General features: G+C 42.8%; 1 pseudogene; it reads right to left on the bottom strand.

Moving 5' to 3' along the window:
• Positions 1–713: 713 nt before the first annotated feature.
• The window catches only part of LOC125488077, a 22,936-nt pseudogene continuing 3,108 nt past the window's right edge, over positions 714–20,541 (bottom strand).

Raw genomic sequence — 20,541 nt, 5'->3', positions numbered from 1 at the left:
CACAACAGAAACTCAGAGACAAACAGAGAGGCGCACTCTTCCACACAGTATCACAGCTTCGCACAAGCAGTAATCCAAAGACAGACAAATAAAAGCACACCACATACTTTAGCACATGCACAGCTAAAGAAAGTTGCAGTTGACCACATATAAATTGATTGATCAACGAGCTTCAAGTGTGTTTACCAATTAGGTGAATAGACTGTCAATAATAACATTGGCAGGGATAAACGTCGTTGAGTTCCGTGAAACGCTCAGCAGCAGAATAGAATTTGAAATATTCTTAGATTCTGTCAGATAGAAAAGGCATCTGTCAGTTATAAAACACGGACTCCATACACATCCCCCGCCAAGAGTAAAAAGTGGATGGAATAAGGAAAAGATAGTCACAATTTCGGAACTTTAGATTCGTTGGAACATATCTGTGTACAGTTGGCCGAATTGATTCATGGGGAGGCACGGTTAAAGAATGGGTGTGAGTTCTGAAGAAAGGCCGCTGGACCTGAAACATCGACTCTGCTCTCTCTCCTCAGCTGCTGCGAGACATGCTGAGTCTCTCCAACAATTTCTGCTCTTGTGTTAGCGAATGTTATTTGACTTTTAACCTTGACTGGCGGAATATCTGTCAGTCAGTAGAAAGAGAACGCTCTTTGGATGAGGGGACAGTCAAATCACTTGGACGATTTCACTGATGATTTGCCTTTGGGCGGGCTTTATTTCTTGCACTTCCTCATTATTTGAATAACAGGTTTAACAGGAGCTTTCACCACTCTATCGAGTTGTTGTCTGAATTTGGACTGCGTCACCACATAAATAAACGTATTTGTACAGCAATTTAAATTTTGCAGCATACCTCCGACTTGTTGAAAACTAATTTCTGACACTGTGTAATCCCCGGATCTTTTTCTGTTATGTTATAATATATGACTTCAATTCCATATACAGACCACAGGAGGATAAAACTGCCAGATATGGTGAAAAGTAAAATCACAGACTCCCTTCTGTTCTCCATCTCTGGTTCACTGGGATTCTCTCCCTTTCTCTGACCTCTCAGTCTCATACGGGCTCTACTGGCCTCCAAAATATGCCTGACCGTCAGAGTGTTAATGAATAGAATTAAAGTGAATGGCAGCAAAGGAGTTAAAACCTTATCAAACCAATCAAAGCCCACCCATCCAGAATCATTATAGTAGCTCGTTTTGCTGAACAAAACCAGGGCACATTGTTGATTATTCGCCAAAATTCATAGATAAAGTAGACAGGAATGTTTTTCAAAAAGAGTAGAATGCAAGTTGTCGATAGAACCACAGCAGCCGTTTTCCTGGTGCAATATTTTGTTTTCTTCTGCTGGAAACAAATGGCAACAAACCGATCAAAGGTGAATGCGACAGTGAACCAGACAGAACAGTCTGCGGCTGCGGACAGCAGGACAGCAGTAAAACTACACACAGGGGTGAAGTTCAGGAAAGACCACTGGAAATAGTAATTTTTGATGCGGCTCAATACGACTTCTGTGATAATGACAAGTAGATCCGCCGTTGCCATGGCCACGAGATAATTAGTGGTGCATGCAGAAATGCCGCAATTCCCGCCAGAGAGGATCACAATTCCTAGCAAATTCACTGTAAAGAAGAGAAGGGAAAATAACAGGGAACCTCTAACCTAGGTTTGTATTCTTCTTTACTAGGCAGTGAAACCTTGTGTGTGTCTTTTATAGAGACGGTAATAGTACATGGCAGGAACACGAGAAAGAAAAAAACCTCACAACCCCAGTGCATCTGCAATTCACTCAATTCTGAGTTTGAAAGAATCGAGAAGTATACTTCTATACTCAAACAGTCGAATGAAATAAAAATCAAAGTACTGTAGAGTATAGCAGTCTGAAAGAAAGACAATATTTGTTGGAGGATCTCAACGGGTCTGGAAATGTCTGTCATGACAGAAATAGAGTTAACATTTCTTATCTGTATGACTATTCTTTATATCACAGACAGTTTGAAAATGTTTTTAGTGGGCTTTTATCAGACACAGAGGAGTATAGTGGGGAGCAGGTGGTTGGAGTCCCAGAACCCTCCCAAATTTGGTGAGTACGTATCTTTTGGAATATCTAGGTTACAGGGCCACTAAGCCTTGGACAATCCATGGCTTCACAAATTTCACAGTGTTATATGATGCCTTTCTTAGTATTTTGTTTTCGATTTTAGGCTGACATGAGAAAAGAACAGGTTGCAAGATCGACTGAAGGTTGCTGGCTTCAATCTTTGAAAGGAAGACACCTGATCCTTGTTATAAGTGTTGTTTACTCAGCTACTTGTTCATCTGAGTGTTCACAGCTGTACATTTGGCCGTGTGTGTGTAGAAGTGGAATTTCTACCGGAAAACAAAACAGGTGGTTGATTGTAGTATTATAGAGTGATTACGTATAGAAGAGAGGATGCGTCCAACGCATCTGTATCATCAAAGTATGTTCTACTGCCTGCACCAGTCTCAAATTCCCTCATTAGGTCCATAGACTGACATGTGAGCAGTGACAAGTTAGCAATTACTAAAGTCAGTTGTCTGCCAAGAAACATATCCCTGGCGCCCAGAGAGATTGGGGTGTGAATGAGGTAATCAGAAACAAATTCCACTTCACTTCAGTCGTACGTTGGTGCACTTTAATTCTGTGATTGTTCATCTGGTTGCAGGTTCAGCCTTGAGGGAAATATCATAGAACATAGAACACAGAACATAGAACAGTGCAGCATAGTACAGGCCCTTCGGCCCACGATGTTGTGCCGAACAGTTACCCTAAACCTAAGGTCTATCGAACCTCCACCGCTACCTTATACTATCATCCATACGCCTGTCTAATAGCTGCTTAAATGCCCCTAATGAGGCCGACTCCACTACCCTCTCCGGCAATGCATTCCACGCCCCTACCACTTTCTGAGTAAAGAACCTACCTCTGACGTCTCCCCTATATCTACCTCCTTTCACTTTAAAACTATGTCCCCTCGTAAAAGCTACCTCCACCCTAGGAAAAAGTCTCTGGCTGTCTACTCTATCTATACCTCTGATCATTTTGTACACCTTTATCAAGTCACCTCTCATCCTTCGTCGTTCTAAAGAGAAAAGCCCTAGCTCCCTCAACCTTTCCTGGTAAGACCTTCCCTCCATTCCAGGCAACATCCTGGTAAATCTCCTCTGCACCTTTTCTAACGCTTCCACATCTTTTCTGTAATGAGGTGACCAGAACTGGACACAATACTCCAGATGTGGCCGAACCAGGCTTTTGTACAGCTTACAAAAACAAAGTTGCTGGAAAAGCTCAGCAGGTCTGGCAGCATCTGTGGAGGAGAAAACAGAGTTAACGTTTCCGGTGACCCTTCCTCAGAACTGATGGTGGCTGGAAAACGTCAGTTTATATGCAGAAAATAGGGAGGTGGGTGGGGTAGGGAGTAAACGATAGGATAGAGCCCAAAGAGAGAGAAAAACAGTTGGACAGAGAAAGGAGTTGATAACGATCAGGCTGGGAGGGTGAATAGTTGTTAATGGGGACTTTATATCCTTTTCTATATCCTCTGAAGCCCATCAATATTCTTATATGTTTTAATTGGATCGTTTCTTATTCATCCAATTTCTCATAAGAGGTGTCTTAATCTGTTTAGCCTTGGGTAATAAGACCGTGTCTCCATATCTGGATTCCCCTCGTGGTTGATGAGGTTTGCATGATCGAAGAAAATGGCCTTACTTTCATAAAGGTCTCAGTAAATTAAAACATCGTCAACCACAAACGAGTCTCCGAGCTAGTAGATTTCGGGGCAAGCAGCAGAACCGGCAGCAAGCTATGTACACACACACATACACACACACTCACACACACACACACACACACACACGCGCGCGCGCAAGACACACGTGCGCAGACACACGCATACACTCACAAATACTCATGTACTCTCTCTCACACACACACGCGAGCGCATGTGCATGCACACACACACACACACACACACACACACACACACACGCACAACATAAACAGGTAATAGGTCTTAAAGGAGATTATTTCGATGTGAAAGTTAAGATGTGCAAGCAGTAATCACTGGGATTCAAATCATGATCTCAATTCAATCCCTGTTGGTAACTGAAACTCAGCCACGCAGGCAGAAAACATATTGTCAAAAAAGGCTTTCAATTCTGAATAGTGAAGTCAGTTTGAGTAATTGACTCTCAATTGAAAGAGTCAGCTAAACCATAGTACCGACGACTGCTGTTTCTTAAGAGAGAAAGTGTTGAAGGGTGGTGACTTTATACACAGGATCCCCATTCGTCAGATGAAGAGCAAACATCGAGAAGGATAGTGTTTCATGGTAATCTCAGCCAATGTGTTCATTTTGCTCCTGCCAACTGAAAGAACTGACCACCTTTAACTAGTTTTTATTCAGCATGTGTTAGAGAAACATCAATATATTTCTCTTCACATCGTCAATACCGAACGTTTTAATCCAACTACCATATGCTTTTCAATCTATTGCACTGGAAACAAAACCAAAAGCATAGCGAAATAAAACAAATTTATTTCATTGCAGACAACATTTTGTTTTTGCTTTAACAAAACTTGCGTATTGCTGAGGAAAGAGCTAATTTCAATCAATTCCTACTCTCATCAGGCCAAATACAGCACTAACCAACATATGGAGAAAACCAACAGTATAAAATGATACAGAGATAGTAGGAACTACCGATGCTGGAGAATTTGAGATAACAAGGTGTAGAGCTGAATGAACACAGCAGGCCAAGCCGCATCAGAGGAGCAGGAAAGCTGATGAAGGTCAGCTGACTTTTCTGAAGAAGAGTCCAGACCCGGCTGCTTAGCCTGCTGTATTCATCCAGCTCTACACCTTGTTATCTAATATAAAATTACAGTTGCGACTGGTAGGAAATGACGGCCGATTAGCAGAATATGTCCATTTTCGTGATGATTGGTAGTTTTCTTTTTGCACGTAGACTATTTATACAAGGAAATAACCGGACATGTTAAACTCTGAATCCTCAGACTTCCCTGACAAATGAAAAAGAGATTTTGGCTCTGTTAAACAATCTATTGTTAATGTGCTTTCCGTCATGTGGCCTTTCGTTATTTGCTGCAGTGCTTTTGCCTTCTCTGTGTCCTGTTCACATAATATTCTTCTAAATATACAGTCATGATAATTCAGGGACGTTTTGAGATTCATTGCCAATCGAGGAACCGCAGAAAATGTTAAAGATACACAGCATAATTAAATTCTATCATTGGACAAGTGTTTGTCAAACAGTGATCATTGTATCACCAAGAAACATCACAAAGTCAATCAAGAGAACAGTTCATCCACAAGTGCATTTATATATATATATTTAGTGGACCCAGTCACTTACCAGGAACACCAATGACAGCAAGAATCACGTAATATGTCTTCACCACCTGTTGAATTAGAAGATGCATTTTTACTGTGAATACATTTGTCCCTTCGTTGTGTACTGAATCTGCCTGTATGAGATCCCGAAATCTTTCGTTTATATTCTGTGAGATTACGTTGGGGATATGAAGGTTACAACATCGTTTAAGTCAATTTTCAGTTGTTTCAGTGACGGGAGTCCGGGAGAAAGCGCGAGGGCAGCCTGGGAAGGTAAGCTTTTCGATTCTGAAAAGGTAAGTTAATCCTTTAAAAACTTAACTCATGAGTAGGCGGAGCGCACGCTGAGCAGGAGCGGACTCGGGACGGCTGAGTTAGTGAGGTAAATATATTTGGGCGGTTGCTTTACCACCCATCCTCCTCCTCTAACCAAAAAAAAAGGTTCTGAGCGCCGATTTGGTACGGTTACTAGTTTTTCTTTTTCTTTTGTCAATAGCCTGTTTGGGAATTCAGAACAGTGGGAATGGATGTTAGAGCAGTTGCATGCTCCTCCTATAGAACGTGGGAGGTAAGGGTCACCACTAGTGTCCCCACTGACTTCATCTGCGGGAAGTGCACCCAACTCCAGCTCCTCGGAAACCGCGTTAGGGAACTGGAGCTGGAGCTGGATGAACTTCGGATCATTCTGGAGGCTGAGGGGGTAATTGAGAGGAGTTACAGGGAGGTTGTCACACCTCAGGTACAGGAAAAAGGTAGATGGGTTACAGTCAGGGGACGAAAAGGGAACAGGCAGACAGTGCAGGGATCCCCGTGGCTGTTCCCCTCAATAACAAGTATACCGTTTTGGATACTGTTGAGGGGGATGACTTACCAGGGGTAAGCCATGGAGTACAGATCTCTGGCACAGAGTCTGTCCCTGTTGCTCAGAAGGGAAGTGGGGAGAGGAGGAGAGCATTAGTCATTGGGGACTCCATAGTTAGGGGAACAGATAGGAGATTCTGTGGGAACGAGAGAGACTCGCGGTTGGTGTGTTGCCTCCCAGGTGCCAGGGTCCGTGATGTCTCGGATCGTGTTTTCCTGATCCTTCAGCGGGAGGGGAAGCAGCCCCAAGTCGTGGTCCACATAGGCACCAACGACATAGGTAGGAAAAGGAGATAACAAGGTGCAGAGCTGGATGAACACAGCAGGCCAAAAATAGCATCTTAGGAGCAGGAACGCTGACGTTTCGGGCCGAGACCCTTCATCAGAAATGGGGGAGGGGAAGGGGTTCTGAAATAAATAGGGGGAGAGGGGGAGGCGGATAGAAGATGGATAGAGGAGAAGATAGGTGGAGAGGAAACAGACAGGTCGAAGGGGCGGGGATGGAGCCAGTAAAGGTGAGTGTCGGTGGGGAGTTAGGGAGGGGATAGGTCAGTCCAGGGAGGACGGACAGGTCAAACGGGCGGGATGACGTTAGTAGGTAGGAGATGGGAGTGCGGCTTGAGGTGGGAGGAGGGGATAGGTAGGAGGAAGAACAGGTTAGGGAGGCGGGGACGAGCTGGGCTGGTTTTGGGATGCGATAGGGGGAGGGAAGATTTTGAAGCTTGTGAAATCCACATTGATACCATTGGGCTGCAGGGTTCCCAAGCGGAATATGAGTTGGTTGTTTTTGGTGAGCGTGGATACGACAAGCTGAAAGACGTTTTACTGTGCTGGACGTATATATGACTCTACTGTGTGGCAGACAGGGTGATATTTGCTCTGACAAGAGAGTGAAGGAAATTTTTAAATCACCAAGCCCTTGTTTCCAGTCCTGTGGAGAACCCTTATCCATCTGGGAATTCGTCAGAGTCACTGAGGTTTTCAGTGGTCAAAATAAAACAGAACGAAAAGTTATCTAACGAACCACAGACTGCAGAGAAAATTGGAATATTAACATAAGAATGAAAACATAAGAATGATATATTACAAGAAAACCTTTTCACGAGCAGCAGTAATAATTCTTTGCACTGTGAAAGGAAGACAATACACCAGGAAATATGATGTTGGGAACATGACATACCAGACAACCAGTGAGTGTGTAGAAATAGATTACAAAACTGGATTTAGATTTAAATCTTTCCTGCAGACAGGTCATAACTGATTCAGTGGGTATGTCTGTTGTGTGTGGAGGGTGGGAAACTGGGTGAGTTGATATGATATACCAGATAAACTGCAGAATTACAGAGCATGGTTAACAGGAGCACATGATGTACCAGTGACGATGAGGTGGGCTTGAATTATTTCAGATACACATTGTGAGAACAAAAGGGTTATATTTGTTGTATCTGCTGCTGAGGATGGAATGTAGTGTGAGAACCCCTGTTGATTTTTAATGATTCTATTTTTTTTTCAGTTTTGAGTTCCAACTTTGAAATGACTCGTGGACTGTGGGCAGCTAATGCTAAGAGTGGGATTAAAAAAATAGACCAGACAGGGTTTGTTTGTTTTTGAGATCAGGCCTGGAGTCTAATTACATGCTGAAGTTTAACATTTGAGTAGACCATTCAGAAGTCTGATAACAGTGGGAATGAGGCTGTTCTTGAATCCTATTTGTCCGTGTATTCAAACTTTTATATTTTGTGTTCGACAGAAGGTGGCGAATGGTGGTGAAGAGAGTATAAAAGGGGTGGGAGAGGTTTTGATTGTGTTGGTTGCTTTCCAGAGGCAGCGGAAAGTATTGATGGAGTCAATGGATGGACGTCTGGTTTGCGTGATCGACTGGGCTGTGTTCATTATTCTCTGTAGTTTCGTTGTGGTCGTGGGAAGAGCAGTTGCTGCACCATGCTGTGATGCATCCAGATAGTGTACTTTATATGGTGTATCTATCAAAATTGGTAAGAGTCTTTGCTGAATTTCCTTAGCCTCATGAGGAGGTTGAGACGTTTTTGTGCTTTCTTGACGGTCGTGCCGACGTTGTCGGACAAAGACAGATTATTGGTGACTACCCCTCTCAGGAACTTGACGCTCTCTCCCTCAACATCATTGATGCAGAAAGGAGTGTGCGCTCCACCCTGCTCCCTGAAGTCAATGACCAGCTCCTTCATTTTGCTGACGTTAAATGAGATATTGTTATCTTTACAGCAAGCCGTTAAGCACTCAATCTCCTTGGTGTGTTCTATGTGGTCGTTGTTTGACAATCGACGTACAACGGTGGTGTCATCAGCAAACTCGTTCATGGAGTTGGGGTGGAATTTGGCCGCACAGTTGTGAGTGTATAAGGAATATAGAAGGAGGCTGAGTAGCAGCCTTGAGAAACACCACTGTTGAGGATGACAGTGGAAGAGCTGTTGTTGCCTGTTCTTACTGATTGCAGTCTATGGGTCAGGAAGTCGTAAATTCAGTTACAGAAGTGGAGCCTAGATCTAGGTATCAGCGTTCAGAGATACATTTGATTGGAATTATGGTGTTGAAGGCAGAGATATCGTTGTTCAAGCAGATGGCAAGTGTTGTAGAGTAATTAAAACCTTGGGAGGAGTCGAATGGCCGATCCAACGGAACCATCATTAACATTGTTTTGTTGTACTGTTTAAAAAGAATGCGTTCTGAGCTGTTGCTGACACAGCATGAAGATTTCAAAGCTCCGTGCCTAATCTGATGCACTAACTTCTAGAAGCTGAAGAAATAGAAAGCTCAGTGAGAAGTATGGCTGCCTTTGCTTGGGTGAACTGAGGAGGTAAACTTGATCAAAGTTTCAGAAAAGCAGCCAAGACGTCCACATTTATACCTTTGAAACGACATGAAAGTAACCTGGCTGGTGTTGTTATTTTATTTATCACGTAACGGTGTTTATTTACCTGGCAGCCCTTTATGTGAATGGGGATGAGAACAAATGTTTTGGATTTAAAACAGAAACAAAGTATCAGCTTATAACACAGTGTGGATTTGTTCCTCCAGCTCCGCACTGTGTTATCTCTGACTCCAGCATCGCAGTTCTTACTATCTCTGACAAAGTATCTGCTTGCCGTGTTATTTCATTTTCTCGCGCTGACGTTATTTTGTGTTTGTTAAATTGTTAAGTCTTTTGTTTATAATATAAAACTTGTACGTGGAAGTCAAAGGACCTTTAAAGTAAGTGTTGGAGGTCTTCGACGGCTAATTTTACCGTGTTGCCGCCTCAAGTAGTGTATTCCAAATTCTAATTCTTCATGTCTTCGGAAGCTTCCTTTTTTTTGGTTGTTACTATCGTTTTGCCTGTTTAATTTGACATTTGCTCCAGCAAAAAAAATGTACTCTGTTTATTTTTCTTTGACATCGAATTTCTATTTCATTTCTTTGAGCAGGGCATTTTTTTTATCCCAAAGGGCGGTCTCATCATTTCTCGGTGCAACAATCAATGCGAACAATTAAAGTCTTTTCTTTTCAGGAAAGTTCCAGACAATTTATTTTCCAACTTATTCATGACAGCCTCATTATACTCAAAGTGAAGTTTCTTTCTTTCTAAGAGATGCCGCATTCACTGGCCAGACCAGCAGTTATCCAGCCTTAATTGCTCTTCAATTGAGTTGCTTGCTGCAGCATTCAGATGGCTATTGAGAGTTAGTGACACTATCGTGGTTCTGAACTCGCATGGAAGCGGTAACAGTTAAATGCGGTAGATTACGAAAAGCATATTGTCAAATAAAAAGTTTGCAGTTTTTTTCAAAGAAAATCGACCGTGTGAATCACTTTCACTGATTTTGTGTTGAATGTGCCACAGAAAACTAAATATTGCCTGTTTGCCACCAAAGCCATCATGTCATGCTTTTCTTTCCTGAAGAAGTCCATTCTTCTCTCATCACATCATGTTGTGCTTTATTTGTCTCGTGCATCCATAAATTTTGACAGTGCCCCTTAAAATTACTCAATAACAATTAGTGTCAATCAGGTAGTGAAAATCTGGTGATGAAATGGTGAATTCCTTGCTGCACTCAAAAAAAAAGTAAACGTGTTACACAACACACTACAGACAGATTTACAACTGTACTCTTCCAGCATAATCGTCAAAAATTAACTGAGACAAGTTTCAGAATCTTCCGATGGCGGAAACGTTTTATGAACCATGTTTGCCTTCACTGAATCACAGGCATATCATCGCACGGAAGGAGCCCATTCTCATCCTCACATTAATAATTCAGATTTAATAAGAAACACAGTTTTACTGATTATTTTAAAGAAGTGGTGCTAGTCAGAGCACTCAGACTGTCGAAACAGATTGAGACTGGGAGGGGGGCAAACTATGGAGGCAGTAAAGTTGACATTTCTGAAGTAGGATGCTGCCAGGATGTTGGAGCGAATTCTGACAGGATAGAGACCTGCTTCATGAAGACTACAGCACTGAACAGAAACCAAGAAGATTTAGCTCAGAAGAGAGGATGGATAAGCTCGCATTTCTTAGAATGACACAGAGAATTTTGAGGCCTGACCTGGTGGAGGAGTATAAGATTAAGAAAGACGTGGGCAGGATGAACAGGAAAGAGCAGTCCCATTAAATCCATGGACCAATACAAAGGGTTCACACTTATAAAATGAAAGAAAGGATGTTGATCGTGAATTTGAGGAAAAATGTTCAAGCCAAGACGGTGGTAGCAGTCTGGAAAGCATCGTCAGAGGGGAGATGAGGCGTGTAAACTCATACCCTTTAAACTGCACATGCATAAGTACTTGAAGTATCATAACTTGTAAGACGATAGGCTTATCGTGCAAAGTGGGGCTAGTACAGATTCAGTGCTGCTAAGTTTCGATGGGCCAACGTGCGTCTTCTGCACTGCATGGTTTGTAAGATTAGATGAAAAATGTAGAGCGACATTCGGTTCTGTGTAAGCAAGGACTCATTTAAAATCAGCAGAAATTGTGGCCTGATTGAGGAGAGCCCGGGACACAACCGTAAAATAAATGATATTTGATGCGGAAAGAAGAAAGCCAAATCTTAGGAAATGAATAAAATTCAACAAAAATAACTTTTAACCGCATAATAGAACATAAGCACTGTGGTTCACGGAAGTAAAATATAACCGCAAAGGATACGGCACAGATGTGTCAGGATATTTCTCTCTCTTTCTCTTTTCCATCAGTGTTTTCTTACATTTAATGACCCTTCGTTTGAGCTATATTCTGGAACTTAAAATAACCCTTATCTGTAAAGTTTTCTAAGCTGCAGAGTCACTAAATGTGCAAAATTTCACACGAGCTATATTGCATAAGAAGCAATATTGACCAGCAGTTCTAGGAAACGTTGGAAGGATAAGGGCCAGGAGCAGGCAGGTGGGGCGACTTTAGTTTGGGATTATGATCAGCATGGACTTGTTGGACCTAAGGGTTCGTTTCCTTGCTGGGTGACTCTATGAATTGTACTCTCAGCATTATCATGACCAAAAATGTTCATCAATTTTGATCACTTTCTGCTATACTTTCGAAGGAACCATTTTGGAACCGTTGAATTTGGTGAACAACTCTAACTGTGCTGTGTAACTGAAATTGATACTGATCAAATCATATTTGTACTATCAATCTCGTTGGGTTTTCTGAAGCTCAATCATGTCCCCTTTCAATCTCCTTTTGTCTTGTGAAAAAAAAAAGCTGTCCAATCTCACTTTATAACTGAAACTGCCAAGCCCAGGCAATACGTTGGGTCTCTTCTGCACCTTCTCCAGTATACTCACATATTTCCAGTTTTGTGGATTAGAGGACGGCAGACAGTATTCTAGTTGCGGTGTAACAAACGTTTTGTACATTTGCAGCTTAACCTCCCGACTTGTATAATCTCAAAAATTTAAGGAACGTCTCTCAAGTGCCTTCTTAACGACTTTATCTACTTCACGAGGCTGTTATGCCTTCAAACTAGCGTCTGTCTGACCTTTGATGTTAACCAGATTCCTATTGTTCATCATGTATTCCTTGGATATTGTGTCCTGCCCCAAGAGCATCACCTCACTTTTATGGGGTCTACATTTTTTGGCTGTTCTCAATGCTGACTGCTCAGACAAGTTGACACTTCGTTAATCAAGATCTCTCATTAAGAATGAAAATTAATAGATCAATGGCTTTAGTGTGGTTTCAGCGGACCATTGAATGTTATTAAATAAAATGAGAATTCCCTTTACTAATTTCAACAAACAAATTTAATTTCAAAGTCCGTGCACACCTTACAGTATAGAATGGAATCAATATTGCTATCACAATGCAATATTTCTGTTTGGAGATTATCCTGTTGCTAAGAACTAACTTTGGTAAACTGGGTGAAGATTAATCTGGAGATAAGCTGCAACTGTCACGCGATTTGATTCGGGCTTGCAGGGTGCCCATTCTCCCAGGCAATCTTTTTTCTTGTTCTACACTGTCCATAGCTGAGCAATTCTCTAGAAGCTCAGTTGACATCTTTGTCAGCTCGCTCATAGATCATCTCCTGCGCCTACAGCCCAGATGAAGAAAAGATGAGCATTATATCAAGTCAGAAAATGCAGGCAGAACTACATACAGTAAGACAGAGAAAATGATTGTAAGCATGAGACGATGAGAAGGAAAAGCTAGACGAGAAACAAAGGGGAAAGAATGGTGGAGCCAGAACAGCAGACGTAAAGACAGGTTATGCAAGCAAAGAAAGTGAGAGGGAAGGAGAGCGAAGAGGGTGGCAGAGCCTGAGAAAGTTAACAGGAGGTGAATGGTGAGACAGAATTGAAAATGGATTTGAAAACCAAAACAAAATGAGAGGAGAATTAATTTTGGGAGAGAGAACAAAAAGAATTGGGAGATGATTCACCCACTATTGGGATTGTTTGGTTGAAAAAACTGGCGTTCAATTCAGCGTCTCCATTGGTTGCAAAGGGACGGTGGGAGGGCTATTCAGACTCCTCTGGGGATTTAACACAGGAAGAGGACAAGATTCACGCCCCTCTGGAGGTTCCTTCAGATGAACAATAGGCCATTCAGACAGCTCTTGAGACTCTTACACAGACACGCATTCAGCCCTTCGCTCAAGCCTGTTGCACCTGGATAAGATAAAGTTTACTCAGCCTGGCCCTCGAGAATCTGCAAGAGGAAAGCTGAGATGCAATTAACAACCCTCTTCCCCAAGCCAGTGCTCGAGATCAGCAGCAGAAGACAATTTGAACATTTGAAAGACTGTTTTCTTCTGCTCTGCGATCATGTGGCTGTTTGTGTTAAAAGGACAATCATTTGGAAATACGATTGATTCATACTCATGAACCGGAGCTAACAATCGGTGAATGCAAACAGTGAGGGCATGCGAGGAAATAGTGTAAGTTGTGTGTTTGCCGTCGATGTGGCAGTTTTCCACACTTCTTCATTCACAACCTGTGTATCTGAATTGATTATTACATCTGGTTTTCATCCAAACAGGAGTCTCCAACTGGCGCTTGTTCTGAATATAGACACAATCTCCCAGGCATTTCATCTGATCCCTCTTGCCTCCATCTGTTCATGAATGTGCTCGTTGGATCATCTTATCTCTGCTTCTCATATTGACTGTCCATTGTCTTCATTCTTGTCAGCATTCTGTATTGAAAACATCTTTCAATTCCGTTTGTAACAATCACTGAGATCAGCTCGCCGCCTTCTTCCTCAGTATCAGGCACAATGAGCGTTGTCAAAGCTTGTGCGAATCCACCTGACATTGACAACCCATTGCATTGCTAACTGACGTTCATTCTTACACAAAAGAACAGGAACAGGTCATTCAGCCCTTGGAGCTTGTTCCACCATCCAATTAGATCATAGTTATTAGAAACTGGCACGGAGTGTCTGAGAGGAGTGGGATGAAGCTCCTGACCAGATTGAGATGTAGTGATCGATCACAAAGGGACGTGGTAATGGAGCTGAGTCGGATATAGTGACTGAAAAGAATTGGGTCCTGCCACTAAAGTGTTTCGGATGTATTGATTAAGGGTGATGCAGTCACTGATGGGAGTTGGATGAAGTGATTGTGGGAGTGGGATGCATTGACTATGTTCAAGGGGATGCACAGACGGAGGGTAATATCATGTTGTCACTGAGGTGACTGGGATGCAGTGTATGATTGAAGTGAGGTAGTGTGACTAAGGGGTGAGGCTTGCAGAGACTGTGGTAAGTAGTATGTAGTGAATAAGGGAATAGAATGGACCATCTGTGGTGACTGAGGGAAGTGGAAAGTAAAGACTGAGAAGCGTATGATGCAGTGACCGAGGTGAGATGGATGGAGGAGCTGAGGAATGTGGCATGTAATGTTTGGCAGGAGTTGGATGTGGTGCCTGAAGGCAAAGGAGTGTCAATACCGATGTGAATGGATCATAAAGATTGAGGGGAGTGGGATAGAGTGAGGAAGGTACTGCATGAAATGATTGAGGGGACTGAGAATTCGCGACTAATAGGATTGGGAGATAGTAAGACTGCCGATGCTGGAATCTGAGGTAACACAGTGTGGAGCTGGAAGAACACAACAGGCCTGTCAGCATCAGAGAAGCAGGAAACCTTTCAAGTCAGGACCCTTCTTCAGAAATTGGGGAGTGGGAAAGGAACTCAAATAAATAGAGAGGAGGGGTCAGGCTGGGGAAGATAGGTGGGGTGATACATGAGTGCAGGTAGACAGTGGTAAGGATTAGTCATTTATCCACATATTTCAATGACCGCAACTTCCCCCCTTCAGTGGTCGAAAACGGTCTTGACCACATCTCTTGCGCTTCCCACACCTCTGCCCTCACACGCCCTCCCCATAACGAAATCAAAGCCAGAATCCCCCTTGTCCTCACGTATCACCCCACTAACCTCCGGATTCAACATATCATTCTCTGCCACCTGCAATCTGACCCCACAACCAAGGATATATTTCCCTCCCCACCCCACCCCTATCTGCTTCCCGTAGGGACTGCTCTCTCCAGAACTCCCTTGTCCGCTCCACACTCCCCACTAGCCCCACCACCCCCGGAACCTTTCCCTGCAACCACAGGAAGTGCTACAACTGCACCGACACCTCCCCCCTCACCTCCATTCAAGGACCCAAGAAAACCGACCTCATCAGACAGATGTTCACCTGCACATCCGCTAATGTTGTCTATTGCATCTGCTGCTTCCGATGTGGCCTCCTCTACATCGGTGAGACCAAGCGAAGTCTCGGACACCGCTTTGTAGAGCATCTAGGTTCTGTTCGTGACAAACGACAACACCATCCAGTCACAAACCACTTCAACTCACCCGACCACTCCCTGGACAACATGTCCATCCTGGGCCTCCTCCAATGTCACAGTGACGCCACCCGGAAACTGAAGCAGCACACCTCATATTCTGCATTGGAAGGCTCCAACCGAATGGTCTCAATGTGGACTTTACTAGTTTCACCCCCAGCCTCATCCCATGACCAACCCTCCCTCTCATCCTCGCGTCCTTCGCCTGTCCATCTTCTCTCCCACCTATTCAGTCCTCCCAGTTCAGAACCAATCCCCACCACTACCTACCTGTCTTCACCTGTCACCACCCCACCGGCCCTCCTCAGCACCTCTCAACCCCGCCTCCTTGACCTGTCCATTTTCTCTCCCACCTATCCGCTCCTCCCACGTCACTGACCAATCACCACCACTGCCTACCTGCACTCACCTGTCACCATCCCACCTACCTTCCCCAGCCCCACCCTTCCTCTCTCCATTTATTTCAGAGCTCCCTTCCCCTTCCCCCATTTCTGAAGAAGGGTTCCGACCCGAAACGTTAGGTTTCCAGCTCCTCTGATGCCGCCTGGCCTGCTGTGTTCCTCCAACTCCACACTGTGTTATCTCTGACTCCACCATCAGCAGTTCTTACGTCTCGATTTGGTAAATTAGTTGCAGTGTAAAATTGAGGAAATTAGATCCTTGCATCCAATTTGTAAAATCACGATGAAATAATTGAATGCACGTAAATAAATCTTGTACAGCAAGTTTCTCTGCATTGTCCTTCTTCAGTGTTGAAAACTACCAATACCGCTTCTTCATTGTTGTACGATATCTATGAAAACATTAATGCAGCACCAAGACAGTTAATCACAAATAACAAAGCAGTTTCAATGCAGTGATAAAATCACTGACTTCTTTATTCTGCTAAAAGCACGTGTCCACTTGTTTTCAACTGCACCCTTCATCACCATCTTCACTGACCATTATATCTCAACGTTCGGCCTCATACAATATCAGATAGTGGCTGCGTTCAGTCACCTAGTCTGCCTAGTCGTCTATTCGATGTGGCACGGTGGGTGAGCCGTTACTGCACCTGTCTCAAAGCGCCAGGGGCCGACGTGTGATTCAAACCTCGGGCGACTGTCTTTCTGGAGCTTGGACATTCTCCCCATGAGATTGCTCTGGTTACCCCCTAAAGTCGAAAGTTCGACAGGTGAGGTGGATTGTACATGCTAAATTACCCATAGTGTTCAAGGATGTGGATTAACCATGGGAAATGCAGAATTGCATGGATAGGTTAGTTGGTGGTTCTCAGTGCGGTGGTCTGGATGGGCTGAATGGCCTGCTACCACACTGATGGGATTCTATGATTCCAGGTTGCCATGTTGTGAAATTAACCAGGTGCATTTCATTTAATGTAAAATAATTGTGTAATCATGTATGAATCAAAACCTAAGTGAATAAGTGACATATTTGCTCCTGACTATACAAATTATAAAACAAAACTGCCAGTCACTTTGTAATTTGAATTAGCACATGCCTGTGTGAATTACTGAGCAATGCACAAGAACCAGTTAGCAATGGAATCTGAACGATGCATTGGACTGGAACACACTGTCTGTGGCTCCAGTGCAATGTTATCATTTCAATGAATGGATTGCTGTCATCCACATGTTGAAATGATATTTCTGGACAGAAAACACTTTTGAACTGGAGCCTCAGTGGAGTGATAGTTTGAATCAGAGTCTCCCTGTCAGTTGCACAGTAGTAGAGAAAAGTGGGATAGGATTGAGACAATATTTGCTCCATAGATTTTTCAGTGTTGAGGGATGAAAGTATGATGGACCAGATTACTGTTATACTTTTATTGCATGTTGTACTTAGGGGAGGGCACTAATTCAGCCATGGTCATGCAGGATTAGGCCTCTTTTGAAGCACAAATCAAAACAATATATTTTGTATTTGTGATTATTTGTGTCAAAAATGTTATTCCACATTCCCATTCGCAGTTGTACCTCCGAATTCATCTAACATCTAAAACTTCAAAACGTATAAAATGCTCCCTTTTGAAACTTCTGTTGGAATCCATCTCTACCACTGTTCCAGGCAGCACCTTCCAAATCCTAACAAATCTCTTCGCAAAGAAATCACTCCTCACCTCCATCACCACACTTTGTTGGAATTGTGATCACTCGTTTCTGACAACACCAACTCGGGGAAACAGAATATCCTCCTTTACCCTGTCAGAATCATTCATAAAGTTGGATGTCTCTATAAACTGAGCTCTTAATCTTATCTGCTCCAAGAAGAATAAGCAAAATTTCTGCAATCTTTCATAGTGATTAAAATTGGTAAGTCAGCAGTACTAATTTGTAATACATAAGGTCCTTTGTTATCCACTTCTCCATTGCAGTGTGTGGGCTGATTCCTCTCGGAATCCTCCTCTGTCATTTCACACTATTGCTCTCTTATTGCCAAATCGGTCATCTGTCACCCGCTTCTCAGCTGCACTGTGTGAGCAAAATTCTCCAAGAATCCACCGCACTGTATTGTTCCTCCCACCCTCTTGTATTGCTCCTCCTCCTGTTGAGATAATGGATATTCCATGGCGCCCTTCGCATTTGTTGAAAGTGATCCTCCTCCTTCAATTTTCATCACCACCTTCTGTTGGATTCTCATCCTCCTACTGAGCAACGGGTAATATGCGACCCAATTCTCAGCTACATTGAGTGAGCCAACTTCTCTGAAACTCTCACATAATCACTTGTCACTGCTGTCCTCAGTTGAATTTTTTTTTTCCTTCCACCCGTTGAGATGTCAGATCTTCCATGATCCACTTCTCAGTTGTGGTGAATGGGCCGATTTCTCGCAAAGTGTAACACAGTTACTTCACCTCTCGCTACATTGCCTGAGAGGGATGCATTTCCAAATGTTGAGGCTCCAGTTCTCCTGCAATTCTGTTCCCAACTCCGATGAGAGAGTCAACCTCTGCAGAATCTTCCTGAGTCACTTATCACTGCTGCCCTATTTTGGATATGCTTCCTCCTGTTGATCACCATGTCCTGTGTCATCCACTTCTCTATTGCTATGTATGTGCCAACTTCTCCCAGAATCTTCTTCAATCACTTGTCCATACTAACCTCTGTTGGATGGTCTTCCTATTATTGAGCCATCCCCTCTGCGGCAATTATATATTTTTTTCATTCTGCCAGGGTATAATTTTCTAATTGAACATCTGCAATAATAGGCTCCATCTGAACATCTGGAATTTTGGCCTTAAATTTCTCCAAACGCTTTAATGGTTTGTGATCTGTTTATACAAATTGTCTCAGATGCGTTACTCGCATAATAAATGTTGAAATGTTGCAATGTCAACACCAAGCTGAAGGTTCCCTTCTCAATTGTGGAATATTTCTGCTGATGAGTATTCAATTTCCTGGAAAAAAAAACACCCAATGTCTTTCTATCTCCTTGTCACCTTCTTGTAAGAGCACAGTACCGACATCGACATCACTCACATCAATAGCCACCCTGAATGGCTAACATTGAGGCAGCATTCAGGCTGACAACTGCCTTCTGTTTGGCCAGTGTCCACTGAAATTTTCTGCACTTCGTCATAAGCAAGTCAGTGGAGAACCTGTACCGCAGATATTCAGTACAAACTTCCAATACAAGTCACTGAATCCCAGAAATGATAGCGCTTTGTTCATTGATGGGAAGGGAAACTCCCCCATCACCTTTGTTTTCCCATTCCATGGGGCCATCTGTCCATGTCCGATAACATAGTCCAGGATTGTGATATGGACTTTTGCAAACTCACTCACAGCCAGGTTGATCACCAAACCTGCTTCCTGAAGTTGGTCAAAACCAATCCAATAGATGCTGCAAACATTCTTCTCTACTTACATAAAAATCACCAGCTCGTTGATGTCCACCACCCAAGTGTGTTATCCAGAAATGGCTTTGTTGGGTTAATATTTGAAATGTTGCTGACACATTTTTATTCCAAATGGCATGATTTTAAATTTGTATAGTCCATTTGGTATCACAAAAGCCGAAATGTTCTTTCCTCTTTCGGATAAAGGTACCTGTCAGTATCCTCTCATTAATGCCAACTAGTAAATACAAGTTGTTCATCCCACCTTCTCAATACAGTCTTGTCAAGACAGTATAGAATATGAATGAGGCTTTGGAATTGTATTGACTTTGTGTTAGTCCACTCATAATCTTTTACCATCGCTGTGGGTGAGTTCCAGTTGCTGCAACTTCACTTCAGTTATGTTGTCTTTGAGTATGTGTTGAACCTCTTTTTGAGCCTGTACCAACTTTAGAGGGTTAAGTCTCAAAGGCTGTTGCTGAAGTAGAACAGCATTTCCAATATGTACATCATGCGCGATTAAGATTAGTACTTCCAAACTTATTCCCACATATCTCCCCACGCAATAGTAATAAAGCTTTCTTTTCATTTCGATTTTTCTCTGGAAGCTAACTCAATGCTTTATCCTAATTTTTGAAAACTTTCTCATTGCCCAATTTAATTTGAGGAATTCGGAATCATCGGAACTTGGTTCTTCAGAGTGTGTTGTAACCAGTAATCAATTCTCCTTTTTATTTCCTTCCCTATTAACATACCTTTTGAACATATTCACATGAAACACTCTGCGAGATTTATTTCTATCTGGTGTTCTTATCAAATTGTTCACCTCACTCAATTTCTTTCCAGTTGATAAGACCCACTGAACCTTGCCTTTAAAGGGTCACCTATCACTGATAGTAAACCAAACACTTCATCTCCATAAGCAAAATTCCGTATTTTTGATTTCTCGTCTGCTTCCTGGTTCATCACATGCTGTGCTCCTTCCAAATGCTTTCTAAACAACTCACGTGCCCGACTTCATCTTTTCCTACAATTTGATACACAGTTCAAATATGTGGTCTCTGAAATCTGACTCACCAACTTCTCCTTAATTAATTTCAGTGGTGTTCTCACCTCATGCCCAAAAATGCATACAAACGTACTCGATACCATT

The sequence above is a fragment of the Rhincodon typus genome, chromosome 49, assembly GCF_021869965.1.
Source record: "Rhincodon typus isolate 14 chromosome 49, sRhiTyp1.1, whole genome shotgun sequence".
In the NCBI taxonomy this organism is placed as follows: Eukaryota; Metazoa; Chordata; class Chondrichthyes; order Orectolobiformes; family Rhincodontidae; genus Rhincodon; species Rhincodon typus.
This window is presented reverse-complemented; position numbering and strand designations above follow the sequence as displayed.